Consider the following 5,915-nt stretch of genomic DNA (forward strand, 5'->3'; position numbering starts at 1 on the left):
TAAATAATTTCATGGCATCCAGGACAGATTAAATGCCACTCGACATCTCAATGGAGAAACCGTGGGAATTTTATGCCAAACACAAGGCTTTGTACTGCCTCAAATGGCTAAAAATGACTTGCCAATGAATATGTTGTGATCTTTACTTGATTGGTTTGTATCACTACTTACTTGTGGTACTTTAAATGAAAGATCTCATATATTTTATTTTTTTGCTGTCACTTATTCTTGCTTGCAAGATATAAATTTATATTTCGTCCAATTAAATGTTTAATGTGATTGATGCTCAATATGTGTATAGAGCTCCAGTATTTTTAGGGATCAGTATTCTGTTTTTATTCTTGGAACATGTTAATAATTAGTTCATACATTGAATATCGTATGTATTTTGTGATCATCTGAATAATATAGTTGCTGAAATCAATGACTCCTGTGCAGAACACTTAAACTTTCTTTCAACTCTCTAACACTTTATTGCGACACGTTTTTAGTGCTAAAAATGGGCTATTTTAAACACATGATACTATAAATATAAGGATGTTCCAATGTATGTGAAAGGGGTAAGTTGTTCTGATGTACTTTTTCTTCAAATGTTAGGGGTTTACTTCCTCATTTAAATCTACCATCATAACATTTTATGAAACAATGTTTGTGGTGTATACGTACTGTGGACTGTCATTAACTAATTTTTTTATTTTATGTGAATCATAAGGTATAAATGCTCATTTTAGAGACATTGCAGTAAGTCCTCTACTTATATTAAGGAAGTGCTGTCCCAAGATGAAGGTGTAAACAAGAAATGTGTTGTTGATGTGATCATTCCAATGATAAATATACTTGATAGTTAATTTCAAGCACCTTGCCTTGGGCATGGATTTTATGTTGTATACATTTGATTTTTGTAGTTAACTCTTAAGTGAAATCATCAATTGGAGAAATTAAAAAAAAATCAGCCATTTCTTGCAGATGATAATGTCTGAAAAATCTGAAAATTATTTTGTGACTGTGATACATAAGTCACAAATTCACTCAGAGTGTTGGTAGGATAGTGGGAAGTGTGTAATGGGATGATCCCATATATGCACAGTACCTGGTGATGCCCTTGCTCAGATAAAGCAGGCTGTGAGGTCTTATGTTTGCTGGTTTTATGTGAGAAACTGTTGATAGCCTTAGATAGATGAAGAACATGTTCCCAAGCCTTTATGTAATTTGTGATGGCCCAGATGGTATATGAAATGAGGTTAGTCCTTTCCAATCAAAAAAACTTAGTTGTTTGCTTTTGAGGCTAGTGACTATGATGATTATATTGAGTGATAAATTCTATTTGTATATTTTCTTAGGCATTTTATTTTTGCAATTTTTAACAGGATCCCAATTATATCCATTAATTAAATCCACCTTTAGGGTATTTGAAAAGGCACCACCATGGATTATGATTGGGATCATTACTGCACCAATGCAATGAATGTGAAATTTTTTTTTGGGTAAGGGGAGGCATCAAAATGATAGATGGTATTATAATTTAAATTGAGGACTTACTGCATAGAGGTTGGTTGACAAGCACTCCTCTAAGGTTGAGGATGTATGATTAGCAAAGTGTTCCTGAGGTAGTAAGCACATGCAATATTATTGGTGAAAATGAAAATTTGACCTGAGTTATTCGGGCATTCCTTCTTAATTTTAATTTGAAAGAGTGTACACAATGGAAAATGTGTGATGTTGGCGTTTTAAGTCTATAAAATAAGAATATTCTGCAAAAACAACAAAGTTTTGAAGTTGTGCTGTTGAAATTGAGAGTCATATACATATTATATTAATATATTGAGAATCACTGCAATTATTGAAGTGAGTTGTATTGAAAAAAATGAAATGTATTGGGAATTGGTATAATTTATTTTAATAATTGTTAACTTGCTCTGTAGCATGCACTTTGAATAATACTTTCTTTAATTTAGAATATTGCCTCAGGAATGTTTTATATATTGACTAAATTATCAAAACTTTGTAAAATCTAGTTGCTTGTTATGTAATTGTACTTCATGAAATTCTACCACAGTCCTCTCAGAAAAAATATGTTGGCTGGATAATTTTTTATTTAGCAATCCTGAATTAATAATTTTACATTCCTCAATTGAGTTCTAAAGTGAAAATGTTAACCAAACCAAAAATTATGGGGACAAAGAGTGTAGGGTATTGTAAAATATTTACATAAATAACATTTTCAGCCTGATTGGTGTGGTGGATAGCATGAGCATTTTTGGAGTTAAACTCAGTCTATAATTCCATCATGAATATGATTGTAGCTTTGCAATATGAGAATCTTTTCAAATTATGTTCAATTGGAGAAGAAACCTCAGCCTTCCAACACCTAAAAAATCACCCAATCACTATTATAGTAGTACTCCATTCTTTTTACTAGATGCCAACTATAAATTACATTTTATGCTATAAAATATTTTGGTGAATGACCCACAGAAAATTATGTATTTCTATGTATTAATTAATTTGTCTATTGTTAATGTTTGTAATTATTTTTATTGTTGTTTGTTGTGTTTTACTTTAGTTACCCATTTAAATAGGGTACCTATTCTGTTTTGCACTGAATGTTTATGTGCACTACAGTTGGCATTTGAACCCTAAAATAACATTTGTCACATTTAGTTTTACAATTACTCTGAATCAAAAGTATGCAATGCAATTATTATTATGGTGAACTTCTAACTTCTATAAATCCATCTGCATGTGTAAAATCAATTTTTTCATTATTGTAATTCGGTATTCTTTGGGCTTGTTTACTTATTAAATATGCCTTGAGCTAAAGTTTTATTTGTGCATTAGTTGTTATTCTTATTTTATGTTTTTTCATTTGCTCACTTGGCTCATAGCTTTTGCATTGGTGAATGACTGGAGTATAAAAGGGTCTTAAAATTTAATTCATCTCTTTAAAACATTGAAGCATTTTTTATATTTGCTGGCAGGTTGCATGCTAGTCATCAAAGTAAAGTCATCAAAATGCATTCTTTCTCCATCAGTCTCTCCATGTTACTTCCATAAAAGTTAATATTTGATTTATTTTCTGGAAACATGCTCTAGTGTTTCATTTTTTTGAATGTGATAGCTCTTGTTGCTCTGTGTTTAATATTTCATAGTAAGTGTACCTGTGTCTTTTTGGCAGCAGGTTCTAGCTAATGATGTACTATTTGCACTGGAAGTTGAAAATGAGATGGCAAAACCTCTTTTCTCCCGAGAATTAAGGTCGTAAATTTAGGACATTCTAGAGTCCTGCTAGCCACAGGCTTATGTTATCAATGCCTTGGTGCTTAGCAGTGGTACAGTTTAGTTGGGTAGGTCCATAGGCAGGTAATATCTGTCTTGACCACACCTCCTGAGTTGTCTCTACTTTTATTTTTTCTTCACTGTTTTGAATTTCAATCCTGTGAGCTTTCAGTAATTACCCGAAATTCACTTTAATTAAAATCAAGGTTTTGATGAAAAACAGAGAAAACATGTAGATCGAACAAGTTTTTTGTTCTGCTAAATATACTAAATATACACCAAACATAAATTCTAATTTAACTAATTCACAGTTGTGGTGAAGCCTATTAGCCATCTTTTGCTCAGGGCTCCTTTTGATTCCGCCCCCCCCCTCATGTGACAATGTCCATCGCACACCCCTGGGGGTAAGTCTCATTTCACTGGGACTCGCTCATAATGATGCAGAATATTTTCCTTAAATGGTTTATATTCCATCCTAAGTATTAAATGGATGGCAGACTTTTTAACCCTGATCTAATAGCATAACATTAAAAGATCAGGACATTTGGCAACCAACTTCACCATTTTTTCTTAAAAAGTGGACTGAAATTAGATCATGTAACATCAAATTTGCTCAGTGTACTCCCTTGTCCATTGCCTTGTATGATTAGTCCCCTCTGCTTCAATTGGTGAAACTTAATAGGTGAATGACACCATGACTGATCTTGAGGTGGACTAACAACATATTGCTCCATATATTTTAAAAGTGGCTGCACCAGAAGGATTTAGAATTGAGTTTTTGTAAAACTGAAAGCTGCAGTGTAATCAAACAACATTTGGAAGATAGTGCTTCTAATGTGACCTGTGATATAGGCAAAATCTGAAGAAACACATTTCTAATGCAGCAACTTTTGAAATAAAATTTGATTAAGAGTGCTGGAAAAATTCTCCATATTAATTGATAAAATGCAAGTAAAAAACTTCTCAGATAACAGTGATTATTAAAAATTACAATAGTACATAGAATGCTTTGTCAATTTATTTCTTAAATTAAAAAAAAATGATCAGTTTATAGTGAATTGATTGAGTAATGAACTACCATGCTTAAAGTTTATGTTTGTTAAACTGTGACCACTTAAATAAGGAAATAGTGCATTACTGAGGATTAGAAAATTTGAGCACGAAATAGCAGTGGTATATTTGGATGGTTACAGTTGTTAGATTATTACTATTCACAGAAATTTGTGAGTTTATTAACTTTTGTTAGAATTTTGCAAATTGTTAAAATAATATATTAGAGCAATATTTGATCATGCACCAAGTAATACTGGTTTGAGACCTTAGAAATAATACAAATCCATATATCTTATTTATAATAATAAATCTAGTTGCTGGTTCAATCAGCCTAAGAGGGTAGTCAATTGTCTCTTAAGGTTTAATAGGCACTAAAACAGCTTAAAGTGCATGTCTGGGTATTAGAAAAATTTTATTTTCTCAATTTTATTTCGCCAGTTAGAATGAAAATTCATATTCTTGTGGGCTGTTGAAGTATGAATGTTGAGAAAACTACTGAAGAATTAAGAAATACTAGAAAAATTCTGTCTTTGGAGGTAGAAAACTAGAAAACATTTTAATTTAGGTACCTCAGATCTTATACAATGGAGGCACATGGTATAAAAATACCACTGATTGGAAAAATCTTCTTCTCTCTAGTATGCTATTAGCTTTTCCAGCTTCTTGTGATTCAGAATTTTTCCGTTTTCCTAGGCTTCAATCATAATTGTGCAAACTAAAATAATGTGTTTGGCATTGCTAATATTTAGAGATATTAAAATATTTCTAACTTAAATATTGTCAGATCTGTACCTGGTAGGTGTTACTAATGCATTCACACGGTGGTTTATTAGATTTTATCACTATAATTTTATTTTAATTTTGTTACATATTTATTTCCATTCTATCACATTAAAATATATTTAAAGCAAAAAGTGCAAGGAGTTATTTTGCCCCCTCCTTTTTGTAAGTTTCAAATGAAACATTACAAATACTGAATTGTGGGATCATAGGAATTTATAATTAAGTGAAATGCACTTAGCCAAAGAGTTATTTCCTTTATTAAAACTCAATCATAGAACAAGTTAGGAGTTCTCTGTTGTGCCTGTGCATAATTTGCTTTTCTGCTCTTATCTATTTGGTGTATTTTGACTTTCTACAGAATTCAAATTACATTAATGTTAATTGCACTATAATTTTATTATAAAATAATGCCTGAATAACACATGAGTTTGCATAGTTACTTAAATATTGTACTGAATGGGGAGTATGTACCTATTCCTTCACTCTTAGTACATGGTGAGAGCAGTATTGGTGCTTGGCTGTGCTCTGGCTAGTGGTCATGTACTGCATGCTACAACTAGCAATTGCAATATCAATTATGGGTTCAAAGGGGTCATAAGATGTTTAAGCTTCTTCCCTGAGCTGGATACATATTTGAGTTGAGAAAGAGATCATCACGCCAAACTTAGTAACAATGTATGTAAGCTGGTTGATATGGCTTAATTTACCATGATATAATGAAATGTGTTTCCCACAAACTTTGAACCAATATTTTAAGTTTACAATAAACTTTGGACCAAACAAAAAAGCTAGAGGCTAAAACT

At 31.7% G+C, this 5,915-nt stretch overlaps 1 protein-coding gene across 1 annotated transcript in view; it reads left to right on the top strand.

Annotated features, from left to right (window-relative positions):
* The window catches only part of Cerk (Ceramide kinase), a 185,677-nt gene extending 182,851 nt beyond the window's left edge, over positions 1-2,826 (top strand). Inside the window, exon 9 of the mRNA XM_071582882.1 lies at positions 1-2,826. This exon is cut by the window's left edge and continues 279 nt beyond it. The gene's annotated coding sequence lies outside the window, so the exon portion shown is untranslated.
* Positions 2,827-5,915: the final 3,089 nt, after the last annotated feature.

The sequence above is a fragment of the Hetaerina americana genome, unplaced genomic scaffold (assembly GCF_022747635.1).
Source record: "Hetaerina americana unplaced genomic scaffold, ioHetAmer1.1.p SCAF_12, whole genome shotgun sequence".
Lineage (NCBI taxonomy): Eukaryota > Metazoa > Arthropoda > Insecta > Odonata > Calopterygidae > Hetaerina > Hetaerina americana.